General features: G+C 39.2%; 1 long non-coding RNA gene across 1 annotated transcript; it reads right to left on the bottom strand.

The window, feature by feature from the left end:
- Positions 1-10757: 10757 nt before the first annotated feature.
- On the bottom strand, positions 10758-11876 carry LOC110487415. The gene is made up of 2 exons (XR_002468237.2): positions 11461-11876; positions 10758-11326 (listed from the first exon to the last, which is right to left on the bottom strand). It is a non-coding gene; the product is annotated as an uncharacterized LOC110487415 (long non-coding RNA).
- Positions 11877-16856: the final 4980 nt, after the last annotated feature.

The raw sequence follows: 16856 nt of genomic DNA on the forward strand, positions 1-16856 counted from the left end.
GCGCTCCCACTTAATCACATGCAGCAGTTTATATACAGATCATGACGTCATTTCATTGCTTTAACAGAATCCCCTCCTCTCGACAGGACAAAGTAAGGTGAAAAGTTCATTCTAAATTACTAACACATTCCCAGATAACTTTTGACCCCTCAACATTATCGATCACCACTGAACTGACAGTTTTTATTAACAGAAAACCTAGGAATCCACTCACTGCCTTATCTAAAAACCCCAGAGCTAAGTTTCTGTAGGGTCAACCATAGGCTAACGACCTTATCTGTTTTCACAGTCCACAACCCATATAGTTAATCAGATATAATAAAACAGAGTATAAGTTTACTTAGTTACAATTCCATTTAAAATGATTAGTTCAGTCATATTAATCATAATTTCCTAACAGTTAAACACACACAGACGCAGCGGTCTAAGTCACTGCATCTCAGTGTGAGAGGCGTCACTACAGTCCCTGGTTTCAATCCAGGCTGTATTACATCCGGCTGTGATTGGGAGACCCACAGTAATTGTCTGTTATTGGTGTAAAGCGGACAACAAAGGAGAGGGAACCCACAGTACTTGTCTGTTATTGGTGTAGAGGGGACGACAAAGGAGAAGGAACCCACAGTAGTTGTCTGTTATTGGTGTAGAGCGGACGACAAAGGAGAGGGATCCCACAGTAGTTGTCTGTTATTGGTGTAGAGAGGAAGACAAAGAAGAGGGATCCCACATGTGGATAGGAAGATACAAAATATCATTATTTCTAGAAAATATTCATTTAAAATCCAGGAATTAAACAACTTTAGCTCTCTAGGTCAAGCCAGTAGGCTACAGTAGGTTGTAACTCTCTAGGTCATGCCAGTAGGTTGTATCTCTCTAGGTCATGCCAGTATGTTACAGTAGGTTGCATCTCTCTAGGTCATACCAGTAGGTTACAGTAGGTTGTAACTCTCTCTCGGTCATGCCAGTAGGTTACAGTAGGTTGTATCTCTCTAGGTCATGCCAGTAGGCTACAGTAGGTTGTAACTCTCTAGGTCATGCCAGTAGGCTACAGTAGTTTGTATCCAAGTGGTTGTAACTCTCTAGGTCATGCCAGTAGGTTCCAGTAGGTTGTAACTCTCTAGGTCATGCCAGTAGGTTACAGTAGGTTGTATCCAAGTGGTTGTATCTCTCTAGGTCATGCCAATAGGTTACAGTAGGTTGTAACTCTCTAGGTCATGCCGGTAGGCTACAGTAGGTTGTAACTCTCTAGGTCATGCCAGTAGGTTCCAGTAGGTTGTAACTCTCTAGGTCATGCCAGTAGGTTACAGTAGGTTGTATCCAAGTGGTTGTATCTCTCAAGGTCATGCCAGTAGGTTACAGTAGGTTGTATCTCTCTAGGCCATGCCAGTAGGCTACAGTAGGTTGTATCCAAGTGGGAACAATTATCAACCCAATGTGGAAAGTGTCGAATTTGGTCAACAACCAAATGAATGGCTTATTTGCTACGTGAGGATTACTTGAACCAACAGAAGTTTCGTAATGATTAAGTTGTTATGTGGACAAGTGACATACCGACAACTTTGATAAAACACTATAGGAGTTGTCTCCAGATCGCTATGCATATTCATGCTAGTAGCTTAGCATCTCTCTTCATTGAATACAGGCGGTTGCCGTCAACAACCCTCATAGAATATAAACAATAGTTTACAATAATAAGATGAATCCACCAATCCAAAGACAGGATAGGCGGGAGCTAGACAACCTGCAGTGTCGCTTTGTGGACAACGACTCCCCTTGTTAGGTTGGAGAGACATCTTGTCAGTATATGCATAATCTTTGGTGTAGCCAACCCAACTCTCATATGGCACTATTGGGGGGCACGGTGTGTAGTAAAACATCACTACACGAAAATCACAACATGCCGTGCCCCCCAATCTGCGGTCAGCAGATAGACCCTTCTCAAATATATATGTTAAGTCACTTTATGGAAACGGAATGTAGAAAACAAGGGGTAGCTTGCTCTCTACGTCGTCTAATTCTAGACATATCAGTCATCATCCCAGGGCCCTCCATTAGAAGAGGTACTGACGAGCCATCTCCGAATATCGAAAGTAAGTATGTCTTCACCATAATTTTCAAATAATCATTAAAAATCCTACAATGTGATTTCCCAGATTTTTTTTCTCTCATTTTGTCTGTCATAGTTGAAGTGTACCTATGATGAAAATTACAGGCCTCTCTCATCTTTTTAAGTGGGAGAACTTGCACAATTGGTGGCTCACTAAATACTTTTTTGCCCCACTGTACATATATATTTTTAAATGTTGCTGACACCATTCCCCAGAGGTGTCTCATTATTGGGATTAATTGCTGATTCCTACCTGTAGCTCACTATGAGGTGTCTAGTGATACAGGTTAAGGGCCCTGTTGGAGATTGGTGGTTGGTAAGCGGAGTCGAGGGAACAAGCAGAGTTGGACACGACCATGTTATTATCCCACACACAGTCTCTGTGGTTCATATGAACCCCATTCCTGGGAAATTAGATTTGATTACATATCGCCCCTGTCTGTTACCACAGAAGGGTTCCGTCTGTCCGATTCCCAGCTAGGTTATGAGGCGCTTTGTCACCAGTACCTATGTCCTGCTGATAGGGGAAACCTCCAATCTTATTATAGAAAAAGTAATTAGGGGGAAACTATTTAGTAAACTGAAATAAAATAACAAACCTGTTTGAAGAATTAAAACTATTCCAAAACTATCTTTGACTCCTAAACTAAAATAGCCTAAAATAATAACCAGCATGAATTATGTCCAGTTTGAAAAATGTATATCTTAACTTTGGGCAAAAATAGATTTGGGTTTTAAATATTTTTACGTGGTTTTTAAAACCTCTAGTGACTCCCCATCCCGCACGAGGGAGCGTAATCATCGACTGACACTAATTAGCATAATGCAACGGACATAAATATTCCTAGAAATTTTTCCTATTCATGAAAATCACAAGTGAAATATATTGAGACACAGCTTAGCCTTTTGTTAATCACCCTGTCATCTCAGATTTTCAAAATATGCTTTACAGCCAAAGCTAGACAAGCATTTGTGTAAGCTTATCGATAGCCTAGCATAGCATTTTGTCCAGCTAGCAGCAGGTAACTTGGTCACGGAAATCAGAAAAGCAATCAAATTAAATAATTTACCTTTGATGAGCTTCGGATGTTTTCACTCACGAGACTCCCAGTTAGATAGCCAACGTTCCTTTTTTCCAAAAATATTATTTTTGGAGGCAAAATAGCTCCTTTGTTCTTCACGTTTGGCTGAGAAATCGCCCGGAAATTGAAGTCACGAAAACTCCGAAAAATATTCCATAATAGCTCCATAATATCGACAGAAACATGGCAAACGTTGTTTATAATCAATCCTCAAGATGTTTTTCAAATATCTATTCGATAATATATCCACCGGGTTTTTCAGTAGGACCGATTGGAATAATGGCTACCTCTGTATTTTACACAAGAATCACTCTGGGAGCATCAGGTGACCACTTGCGCAATGTAGCCGCTTACGGGTATTCTTCAACATAAATGCATAAAACTACGTCACAATGCTGTAGACACCTTGGGGAATACGGAGAAAAAGTAATCTGGTTGATAGCCTATTCACTGCTCAATAGGGACGCATTGGAACGCAGCGCTTTCAAAACATGAGGCACTTCCGGATTGGATTTTTCTCAGGCTTTCGCCTGCAACGTCAGTTCTGTTATACTCACAGACAATATTTTTACAGTTTTGGAAACTTTAGAGTGTTTTCTATCCTAAGCTGTCAATTATATGCATATTCTAGCATCTTGTCCTGACAAAATATCCCGTTTACTATAGGAACGTTATTTTTTCCAAAAATTAAAATACTGCCCCCTTGTCACAAAAGGTTAAATAATCTGAACCTGGTGGCTGGTAAATGCTGCCATGGGATGGCAATGTTTAAATAGGCCTAGCTTGTGTATCACTATCACCAGAAATACTTTAAGAAATTAGGATATTGGAATCTACTTTCGATTTGTATTAACAGCTTAAAGAAAAGAAAATTGCCATGAATTATCCTCTGTGAACAAGAAGCACAACATTCCAAATATTTTCAGAGATGTGAGATAATTAACTTGTTCTCTGTAATATCGTATAGCTTTTTAATCTTGACAGTATGTACTTTTAAGGAAAATCGGCATGTTTCTCGACTCATACCCTGACTTTAAAAAGGGATTTAGACATAATTCCTTTGATACAGCAGTTGCAATATAGGGGATAACATCTACAGAAAATACAGAAATGCTTATGGGGAGGTGTTGCTGTATACAGTGCATTCGGAAAGTATTCAGACCCCTTTACTTTTTCCACATTATGTTACGTTAAAGCCTTATTCTAAAATTGATTAAATTCTTAATTTCCCCCTTTCATTTAGCTAATTTATTTGGCACACCTGCATTTGGGGAGTTTCTCCCATCCTTCTCTGCAGATCCTCTCTAGCTCTGTCAAGTTGGATGGGGGGTCCATGTTGTTGTTAGGTGAAGTTATGGGTCCTACAGTAGGTCTATTTTATTGTTAGGTGAAGTTATGGATCCAAGAGTAGGTCTATGTTATTGTTAGGTGAAGTTATGGGTCCTACAGTAGGTTTATGTTGTTAGATTAAGTTCTGGGTCCTACAGTGGGTCTATGTTGTTAAGTGAAGTCATGGGTTCTACAGTAGGTCTATGTTGTTGTTAGGTGAAGTTATGGGTCCTACAGTAGGTCTATGTTGTTGTTAGGTGAGATTATAGACCATTTTGGCAATTTGTTTAACACTTAGTGTACAAACCCTCATTGTCAGGCTGATGGAGCCAAAGAGCATTTTACTGGTTGAAGCCGTTTTTAAATATAAAGTAGTACATTTTGACAATAACACAAACATATTAATCAGGACATTCAAACAAGCCTTACAGTTATAATCCAAAAGTAATGTGAAATGCACTCATAAGCAACCTGGAAATGGAGGCTATATTTGCTGAGTTTTCCCACACGGTGGTGAATTAGTGAATAGACACAGAGCTTAATGTAAGTTTCCTTGAGTAGCATCCTGATCTTGCACTGTAATATTCAGAATACATTCCTCACTACCAGATATACTACATCCATAACTAGTGGTTTCCTCATTAGCAGATATACTACATCCATAACTAGTGGTTTCCTCATTAGCAGATATACTACATCCATAACTAGTGGTTTCCTCATTAGCAGATATACGACATCCATAACTAGTGGTTTCCTCATTACCAGATATACGACATCCATAACTAGTGGTTTCCTCATTACCAGATATACCACATCCATAACTAGTGGATTCCTCATTACCAGATATACCACATCCATAACTAGTGGTTTCCTCATTACCAGATATACTACATCCATAACTAGTGGTTTCCTCATTACCAGATATACTACATCCATAACTAGTGGTTTCCTCATTACCAGATATACTACATCCATAACTATCGGTTTCCTCATTAGTGGGGAGGAGTTTCTGCAACCAAATTGAGTGTGCATCGCCCTCGTGCCGCAGTTTTAGCAAACACAGAAAGGGGCCTATATTGGAGACCAAGTCGTCTGGCACGCTGCTTAGGGTTTCAGAAACTGTAATAACTTATTTCTAGCCTACAATCATCGATGTTACTACTAATGTGAAAACAAGACCAAATATGACTATTGTTGCTCACTTCTTAATTGTCCATTTTTTTTAACATTCATTACAGACTTCAGTTGTTGTACAACATCGTGGTTCTAGGCATCACCTTTTGCACTGGATTTCTGTTGTTGTGGGCCTTGAACCATCTGTCTGACTTTGTTGTTCACACAGGAGGGATACGGGACTATCGTGGAGCCTCAACAATATCATGATGCTGATGAGGCAGAGAAGAGTCCCTCCAGATCAGAACACTTCAAGAAACCCCAGCAGAGACCCACAGGAAAGAAACCTAACCGCTGCTCTGAATGTGGGAAGAGATTCGCGTCCTCAGTAGACCACAAAAGACATCAGAGAATCCATACAGGAGAGAAACCTTATAGCTGTACTCAATGTGGGAAGAGTTTTACTCAGTCAACCAGCCTGATATCACACCAGAGAACACACACAGGAGAGAAAGCTTATGGCTGTACTCAATATGGGAATAATTTTGTATCATCTGGCTATCTGAAGATGCACCAGGGAACACACACGAGAGAAACCTTATAGCTGTGATCAATGTGGATACTCTGATAAAAGATCTGATCAAACATATAAAATACATACATGAAGGAATTGTTTCATGATATCAATGAATTAATGCCACAATGTAGAATGTTGTAACATTGTAGAAGGAGTATTTTAATGATGTCGCAATGTAGAATGTTTAAACATTGTAGTAGGAGTATTTTAATGATGTCACAATGTAGAATGTTTAAACATTGTAGTAGGAGTATTTTAATGATATCACAATGTAGAATGTTTAAACATTGTAGTAGGAGTATTTTAATGATGTCACAATGTAGAATCCTAAATGTTTGTCCCCTGTTCTATTGATTTCAACATGATATGGATATTAGCGTCAGGGGGAAAATCCAGGCTCTGAAATGAAAGAGTACTATTCATGTGATTTAACAAAAAGTAAATTACAAAAAAAGAGTTGTTACACTTATCACGTTGGCGACCCACTTGAATCAAAATGAAGCTGACTGTCTTCTGCAGGTTGTCCTCTAACCAGTGAGGTAAAATATATCTCCCATTTCCATGTGTTTTTTTTTTTTGTGTTAGTTTCAACAGCAAGTGCAACCTGATTTCCCCCCTAATCGATATTAGTGATGTATTGCTACTTGTCAAAACAACAGCGTTTTTGGTGCTTGTGCAGTTTATAAGGAGCTTGTTGAAATACAAGTAATATGATTATTATGGCAGATGTTTGTGTAAAAAGCACATGTTATGTTTAGGTTTTCAATTAATGCCAAACTGTTTCTGCATATTGGTTATTGATTTGGACACAGGCTATCTCACCTCGCACAATGTAATTGAAAAGCCGTTGAAAATAAGACGATGCAACCAAATATTTAATATTTCCAATTCATGTAACATTTAGTAATGATAATTATTTATGCAACCAACTGACAATTTTTTGGTACAGTTATATTGACATTGTTGCCCTGCTTTTAGAATATCAGGGTTCATTCTCAGATGTGCCAACCCAAATGTACTAGAGCATGACATTGGGGACTGGGCCCGTATCCAACAACATGCCTTTCTAGTGAACCCTGAAAAGAGAGAGAAGCTCCGCAGTGAGGTGGAAAGTTACTACAGATATTGCAGGAGTTTCCTTTTGAAATCAGACATGTCCGTGCTAAGGACAACTTGGTTGCTGATTGTCTCAAGGGTGCGTAGTCAAAAGGTTTTGTGTTTTGTGTTTAGGCAGTGAGTTGCCATGGATCACAATTTATTTTGACTGTATGTTTTTCCATATTGGAGATGAGTATTGTTTGGGCTCGTTCCAAGGGGACGAGAGTTCTTGAAGCTAGTGGGGGCAAAATACATTTTTCTTGTTTTTAATTGTTGACAGCCAGTAGGCGCCATGTTTATATTGGTGAAGGTGAAGCATTGTAGTTGATCATAATGTGAAATGGAAGTTGTTTTCTTACAGTGTTACAGTCTTTGGTTTTTCCATTTATGTTTTGAGGTTGAACTTTAGCACCTATAGCTCGTTAGCACTTAGGACGCACTGATTGGTGTCACCTCGTTAGTCAGTATGTGTTACACCTGTGCTGGCTTGTCCATCTCGTTAGTGGGAAGGTGTTTCACCTGAGCTGGTCCAGGTTCTATTTAAGAGTGTCTGTCCCAGTGCTCCAGTTGTCTTGATAGATGTGGAGAGTCAACACATTTAGTTGCTCCACTTTTTTGGTTTACTTCCTGTCTGTAAGTTTGTTGTGGGTTTTTCTTTTGTTTTCCTCTTGGGCAGATTTAGTGGGTCTCATGGTGGGAGACTTTTATGTCTCAGTTGTTGTTACTAGTCAACTTTCAGTGGACACTGTGAGAGCAAAATTGCAAGATTATGTTAATACTTTTATTGCATGAAATGGTTGTTTTATGCAACAGAATAGAGGGTTCTTATAACTATTGTGTCTACTGAGGATGGGCCTCTGGGAGAAAACACTGACAGGAGATTTACAATGTCTTTTGGGTGATAAAACCTAAAGAGACCGCATTCCAGAGCATAAGTTAATGTTTCTGTTCTATATGGTACCAGGGAGAGATGACCCCAGGGCCAGACCCTGGTCTCTACACAGAGTACTGTTTTTACAGCAGATACTGTCTGCTGAGAATTATAAGTATCTTTCATACAAATCTTAATCTTGTGACCTGTTCTATACATCTGTTTGTCATGTAGGTTGAAAGGGGTGTATCTTGGCTATAAAAGACCTTTTGTCTCGTGGCTCTCAAAGAATCTTCTGGGGGTGATTCGTCGACCAGCCATCATTATCATAGAACACTCAATTGATTGACATTATATTTGTGAGTTGTATTGACCTACTCCCTTATAAGAAAATAAAGATTTAGTTTAAGATGAACTCTGACTTGTGTGATAAGTTTGTCTCTCCTCATTTGATATTAAAGAAATTAACCACATTTGGCGATGGGGATGTTAGTCTTCACTTCACTGACCGCTCCTGACGACCCAGATAGGTATCCCTCAAACTTGGAATCTTAGGGAGACCACACTTCGGGAACGGAGCAGCTGGACCCACCTTTGATCTGAGAGGCAGCGAGCCGACTGGATACCACATCTCGAACCTAGTTTAAAAGAAAGAATGTGAGCGAAACAAGTGGAATTTTAGAAAAGGCTCAGTGTGTATTCCTGTGTGAGGGGGGCACCTTGGAGGTGTAAACAGGAGGTTCTGAGGCTGAGTCGGCTATCTGTGTCAGCTGGATGAAAACTAGAATCTGTGTTTCCTAGTTAAGACCATTTATTATATAGTATAAGATGGTAAGGTGCACCTGTACTTGTTTTAAACCTGTACTTGTTTTAAACCTGTAATTGTTTTAAACCTGGACCCCATTTTAGAAGTATTAAAAGATGTGAATGTATGAGTTACATTATCCTAGGAACTAACCATGAGATAGAAATGTGAAAATATTCCTGCAGGTTAACATTGTTGAAAACACCTAATTGATTGGGTATGTTTGGGAATAGCATTGTGTGACTGTGATATGAGAGTTGTGGAAATGAGTTAATCTGACGTTTGGATAGTAACATATTGAAATATGCTAAATCAGATGATTGAAATTTGGATAATAAGAGGGATTTTAGAAAGCAGCGGAAGATCTATAGTTCCTGGGAGGCTTGATTTTTGCCGTGGTCTCTGGGAGGTTAGAGAACCGTTGGGGATCCCATGGTCATTGTTTTTTGTTCTGCTGGGAGTTTGGAGAGCTTCTTCGTAGCTATGGAGAGTAATTGAAAAAGCAAATGGAATGGTTTTTGTGGGTACCTAAGAATTTCTTATGTTTTATATGGATTCTGTGAAAATATGATTAATTATGTGTCTATAATCGATTACTAGAGATTTGATAAAATAATACTGGGAATATAATTAGATAAAATTTAAACAACCCATAGATAGACGAACGTAGGTTTTGAGTTGGTATCTTTAATGGATAATTTGATAAAGATGAGGTTTAAGCATCATTAAACAGTCTACAAAGTCTGGGCAGTTGTCTTAGAAACTGATGGGAGTGTGTCCACTTTAGGGTAAGTTACCCTAACGATGTAACTATAAAACGTTTACTGGATTTTCTCCGTACTACAATTGAAACAAAACTGCCCTTAAGGCCTTAAAATTTGGGGGGGATGTGTCTTCATAGCATGAGAGGAGTTGCTATTGTAACAGTATAGCTTCCGCCCCTCTCCTCGCCCCTACCTGGGCTCGAACCAGGGACCCTCTGCACGCATCGACAACAGCCAACATCAAGGCATCGTTACACATCGCTCCACAAAAGCCACGGCCCTGGCAGAGCAACTACTTCAAGGTCTCAGAGCGAGTGACGTCACCGATTGAAATGCTAACTAGCTAGCCATTTCACATCGGTTACACTATATTTATTGAATAAACCTTTTTACATAAAGTTAGAGTGAACCAATGTGGCTGACTAACTGTTGATGTTGAAGAAGCATCCCGTCCACTAGATTATATGTCTCAGTGTCAGAATCACCTGAAAGACGCACATCGCCATCTGCTGACTGGAGTTGGTATCGCAGTTGAGAAAATACTTTCAGACAAAAAGCTAAAAAGCGACTGCCCCTAAAAACCAATGACCCCCTTTGAAAACGGGCGATGTGGCATCAGAAACATTTATTATCGTGTAAAAATGTACTGCAAAGTGTAGCTAAATAGAATAACTTTGTTAATTTCCACTCAGCGCGTGACGTCGAATTATGGGCGATATCAGGTCTGTCTGTTGTGGCCGCTATTTCGCCCCAAAATAGGCTGTGTATAACTATGTAAATGTCTCTCGGACAAGGTGACTTTTATCAATATACATTCTAAAAAGTAAAGGTTCCTGGAGTATCCTGTAGGGGTTCTTCAAATTGAAACTGTGGGGGAAACCCCTAAAAGTTATTTGAAGAACCTTTTCTATGGTTGGTTCCTCTAACAACCTTTTGGGGTTCATTTTTTAAACTCCCTGTCCACCCTCCCTCCATTATAAAAAAAATATTTTAATAACAATATTGACAATATTGATTTAAATAATTCATTGTTTTTTTAGTGGCACCACAAATGTGAATTAATATTTACAAAACAATTTACCAAACAACACACATTACAAAATTGCAACATTTCTGCAGACATGTTCTGCAATAAATAATACATTTACTTTGTATAGTTATTTTCATGACATTTAAAAATATATATATAAATAATGATGTACAATAAAAACAACATACATTAAAAATTAATCATAGGTAAACTAACAATATTGTAGACTTGATGCTAAATACAGATTTTTCAGCTTTAGTGTGTATATTGTATCCACTTAGTTATGTTAGGAAGTTTGCCATCTTTATAACCGGCCCTGGTAACTTCACCCCAACTTCCCTTCTCCCCAGAACACAGTAACTTAACAACATAAGTGTTTTTCTGACATTTTTGGGAAATTTTATGGAAAATAAAAAATACAGCCCTAGCAGAGCCCCATGGGGACGTCCTCGAGGGTGTGAATGTTCTCCCCATCAAAGGCCAGCGGGATTTCACTCTCGTGGTGAAATGGATTTCCGCCGATGTGCAGTAAAGGAGTGAAGAGCGGTGAAATCTGTGTCAACAAAAGTAAGAAAAGATTAATACACATACAATTAACAAAGAACATAACAAATGTTCAGCTGTAGTTTTATATAAGCATGCACACTTATGTTTATGAAGAAACAGATGATTGGTGCATAGGCATACCTTGTCACGGACATAAAGGCCACTCGGGTCCTCATTGAAGAGGTAGGGCAAGAGCAGAATCGCTGCTGTGGTCTCCAGTCCTAGTAAAGTAAAGCAAGGATATTACTACACTTGCTAATTTTATTACAGAAATAGAAAAGGGAAGGAATAAGAGCAAATCCCTCTTCTGTATTGTCCTTCAGGGACTGTCAAAATAGCAGGATGATGTCCTCCCCCCTGCCTCGCCTCTCTACCTCTGCTAGTCCTTGAATTCTCTTTTTGTCTATATCCATTCCGTGGACTTGATTAATTTCTGAGAAGGTCTGAAAAGATCATTTGCACACATTTGTATGCTAATAGATGTCTGTTTGTTTTGACTGCTATGTAGGTTAAATGTTCACTTCAAATGCAGCTGTCCTACAACATATCTGTATCTTCTTCTTAATCCCAATTGCATTGTGTCCATGTTCTGTCTTATAAGAATTTCAAAGGAAGAGAAAATGTGTCAAAGAATAGTCTTACAAGCATTAAAACAAATATATATATATATATATATATATAAAATAAATATTGAAAGATACAAGGCATCGACATACAATTGAATGCAAAATAGAAGAACATATTGGAGAAAGCACTAGCCAATAGTACTGCCATACAGTAACAGTACTGCCATACAGTAACAGTACTGCCATACAGTAACAATACAGTACTGCCACACAGGCCCAGGGATATTAATTTCCCTCCACAAGGGGGCGTACATGTAACGTTTCCAAAGTGGAATAGTATTGTACATGTAACGTTTCCAAAGTGGGATAGTATTGTCCATGTAACGTTTCCAAAATGGGATAGTATTGTCCATGTAACGTTATGCCCCCTTGTGAGTTAATAGCATTGCATGCTGTAGCAGGATATATAAAGAGGAAGACCTCCATTGATGATTCAGTTCGTTGTAACATCTCGTCTGGATAGGTCACCGTCCTTAGTTAGTTAGTTAGTTAGATAGTCGGTTTACATTAGCTAGCTCATTATCACAAAAGTGAGAACTATTCTAGATTGGAAACTTACGTTAATGAGTATAAAGCCATGTTGGCTCTATGGAAACTATATACAATATATGGGAAAGAATATAGTTGAGGGAAATAATCCAAACCTAGTTGTGCCTCAATAGGATATAACGTTATCTAGCTAGATAACGGTACTGTACTGTAGCTAATACAACGCCGACGGTCAAACACGGCGTTCTAATATTAAGGGTAATTAACTATAGTAACGTTATGGAAGATATTCACAGAAAACCATCATTGTCTTCGTTATTCATTATCAGTATGTTATATTATTATAATAAATTATTTCGAGACATATTCAGAGCCAAACATCAACCCAACTTTAACCTTTTTAAGTTGTTGTCGCATCCAATTGCGAAGTTCCCGGAAGAAGTCCAGCTACAACGGAGGTTCCTCGATGAACCCACCTTCTAACAAGTTCTTTGAAGAACCTTTTGGGGCTGTTTTTTATTGACCAAGAACCCTACGATTCTTAGGGGACCTGAGAACAACTCCAGTTGAACCCTTCATTTATATAGTGTAGTCGGCTCTACTTACTCTCAGATTCAAAACATGCTGATTAGCATCAACGATCAAGTCAGCTTCTGCTGCTCCAATACAGTATGAGGTGAGAGGGTGAACTGACGTTGAACCGGGCAGTCAGCTGCTGCTCCAATACAGTATGAGGTGAGATGGTGAACTGATGTTGAACTGGGCAGTCAGTCATTCATTCTGTACTATGAGTCTAACAATTCAAATCAAATGTTTATCTTACAGTGAAATGCTTACTTACAAGCCCCTAACAAACAATCAATACAGTTAAAAAAAAAAGTACAAATAAGAATAGAAAATAAAAGGAACAAGTAATTAAAGATCAGAAGTTAAATAATATCTAGACTATATACAGGGGGTACCGGTACAAAGTCAATGTGCGGGGGCACTAGTTAGTGGAGGTAATTGAGGTAATATGTACATGTAGGTAGAGTTATTAAAGTGACTATGCATAGATGATAACAGAGAGTGGGGGGGGGGGGGCTTCCTCTGACACCGCCTGGGATAGAGGTCCTGGATGGCAGAAAGCTTGGCCCCAGTGATGTACTGGGCTGTACACACTACCCTCTGTAGTGCCTTGCGGTCGGAGGCAGAGCAGTTGCCATACCAGGCAGGGATACAACCAGGGATGCTCTCGATGGTGCAGCTGTAGAAACTTTTGAGGATCTGAGGACCCATGCTAAATCTTTTCAGTCACCTGAGGGGGAATAGGTTTTGTTGTGCCCTCTTTACGACTGTCTTGGTGTGTTTGGACCATGATAGTTTGTTAGTGATGTAGACACCAAGGAACTTGAAGCTCTCAACCTGCTCCACTACATCCCCGTCAATGAGAATGGAGGCGTGCTCGGTTTTCCTTTTCCTGTAGTCCAATATCATCTCCTTTGTCTTGATCACTTTAAGGGAGAGGTTGTTTTCCTGGCACCACACAGCCAGGTCTCTGACCTCCTCCATATAGGCTGGCGCATAGTTGTTGGTGATCAGGCCTACTGTTGTGGCATCGGCAAACTTAATGATGGTGTTGGAGTCGTGCCTGGCCATGCAGTTATGAGTGAACAGGGAGTACAGAAGGGGACTGAGCACGCACCCCTGAGGGGCCCCTTCGTTGAGGATCAGCGTGTTGTTACCTACCCTTAAAAAACATGAGCTGGCGCACACCTAGAAAAATAGTTTGTGTGGAGGTGCTGACTAACGGAGAATAAACTATAAACTATCAACATAAAGTCGCACACTACATGTATAAACTCCCAGCAATTTAATGGGTATTATCCAATGTTTCGGCATCACTGTTTCTTCCGAAGGGTGATGTCATGAATACTTGAACCAGGTTATGTAGACAAACAGTGTAAGTAGTGCAACCAATGACAATAGTGAGGGGTGTGTCATAATGATTAAGTTAATGAAAATTGGTGAAACTGTTACAAAATACTATATGGAATATTAAATATATTACGCTATTGTTTTCATATAGAAACATCATGGAATATTGTACATCATAGTAGCATCAACATACATTATTGTTTCATTCAATTTCACATAAGGATATTTCATATTTTCAAGTTCAGAAGTCAGAACCCATCACCTGCTATGTAAAAGAGACAGAATAATGCACAATGGCCAATTCTATCTAGGATCCTTGGGACATCCCTACCCTAAACCCTAAACCTAACCATTTTAAATGTCAACTTCAACGGGCTAGGGACGTCCCAAGGATGTATCTCTACCTGAAAATGCATGATCTAAGTGATTAATAGTTGGTATTCAGCAGTCCTTAAGCCTTAATTACTTTAATGAACTACTAAAATAGTGATTTTGTCAGACAGCAGCTCTATACTTTATTGACTGACTGATCCTTCCATCCAAGCCCCTGGTAGAGCCGGGGTTGGTGTTAACCACTCCAGAACACCTTCTGCAGGCTGGAAAAGTGGGATTGATCTGTTTGATCCATTTGTTTGTTTCAGTTTGCAGCAGTTGAATCCTTTCACATGGGATTGATACTGATTTTCATACTAAGAGGGACCAGGAGTCTGTTGATTGGTCGGTCATTTGTTGAAATCAAATCAAACTTTATTTGTACAGCACATTTCAGAATGAATGCAACACAATGGCTTCACAGGAAAAAAACTATGAAAATAAACAGAAATATTTAGTACACCAAAGAGAAGACAAATGATCACCCTAAGAAAATGCCATTGATTAAAATATTAAGAGGCCAGACACACTTAAATAGAACCTGGACCAGCCAGCACAGATATAACACATACTGACTAACGAGGTGACACCAATCAGTGCGTCCTACGTGCTAACGAGCTAGACGGCTAAAGTCCAACCTCAAAACATAAATGGAAAAACCAAAGCCTGGAACACCTTCCCCTTTAAGACAACAAATATATCCTATATTTTTGTTGGACAAGTTTGCTCACCACCAACAGAAAACAACTTCCATTTCACATTATAATCAACTACAATGCTTCACCTTCACCAATATAAACATGGTGTCTACTGGCTGTCAACAATTAAAAACAAACATTCAAAAACACATTCCCAATTAATAATAAACAATCTCCTTTTTATTTCTATAGAATCCTAAAACTCACTAGCTTCTAGAACTCTCGTCCCCTTGGAACGAGCCCAAACAAAACTCAAATCAAATTGTATTAGTCACATGCACCGAATACAACAGTGCAGTTTCAATACGGAAAAGAAAAAGAGATAAAACTCCAAATAAACACACTGGCTAAACGCAAAACACAAATCTTTTTGGCCCCAGAGATAATCAGCAACCAAGTTGTCCTTATCACGGACATGTCTGATTTCAAGAGGAAACTCCTGCGATATCCGTAGTAACTTTCCACCTCACTGCGGAGCTTCTCTCTCCTTTCAGGGTTCACTCGATAGGTATGTTGTTGGATCAGGGCCCAGTCCCCAATGTCATGCTCTAGTACATTTGGTTTGGCACATGTGAGAATTAACCCCGATATTCTAAAAACAGGGCAACAATGTCAATAATTGTACCAAATAATTGTCAGTTGGTTGCATTAATAAATATCACTACCAAATGTTACATGAAATGTACATATGAAATATTTGATTGCATAGTCATATTTTCAACGTCTTTTCAATGACATTTTGCTTGGTGGGATAGCTCAATGTCAAAACACGTTTTAACGTGTCAAAATCAATAACCAATATGCAGAAACAGTTTGGGATAAATTGAAAAGCTAAACATAACATGTGCTATATACACAAACATCTGCCACAATAATCGTATTACTTGTATTTTTTTAAACAAGCTCCTTATAAACTGCACAAGCACCAACAACGCTGTTGTTTTGACAAGTAGCAATCGATTAGGCGGGAAATTAGGTTGTACGTGCTGTTGAAACTGACACAACAACAAAAACAGGGAAATGGGAGACATTTTACCTCACTGGTTAGAGGACAACCTGCAGAAGAGTCAGCTACATTTGGGAGTGATGCTTATAAATTTAGGGGTCGCTAAACAAGGGAATGCAACACGTATTTGTCATCACTCATCGATATCATGCTAAAATCATTCATGCCGAGAGGGGAGATGAGGTTGCACATCCTGTTAAAATGAACAGCTCAAAATCTACACGGAATCTGGGAGTAATGTGTACATCCCTGGTTAGAGGCAATTTGTAGAAAACAGCTTGCCACATTTTGAAGTGTTGCATTTTGATTCAAGTGGGTCACAACTTCTAATTCTAAGCAAACAGCTGGAGGCAGGGCTTTCTCCTATAGAGCTCCATTTTTTATGGAATGGTCTGCCTACCCATGTGAGAGACGCAGACTCGGTCTCAA

The sequence above is a fragment of the Oncorhynchus mykiss genome, chromosome 13 (genome assembly GCF_013265735.2).
Source record: "Oncorhynchus mykiss isolate Arlee chromosome 13, USDA_OmykA_1.1, whole genome shotgun sequence".
NCBI lineage: Eukaryota > Metazoa > Chordata > Actinopteri > Salmoniformes > Salmonidae > Oncorhynchus > Oncorhynchus mykiss.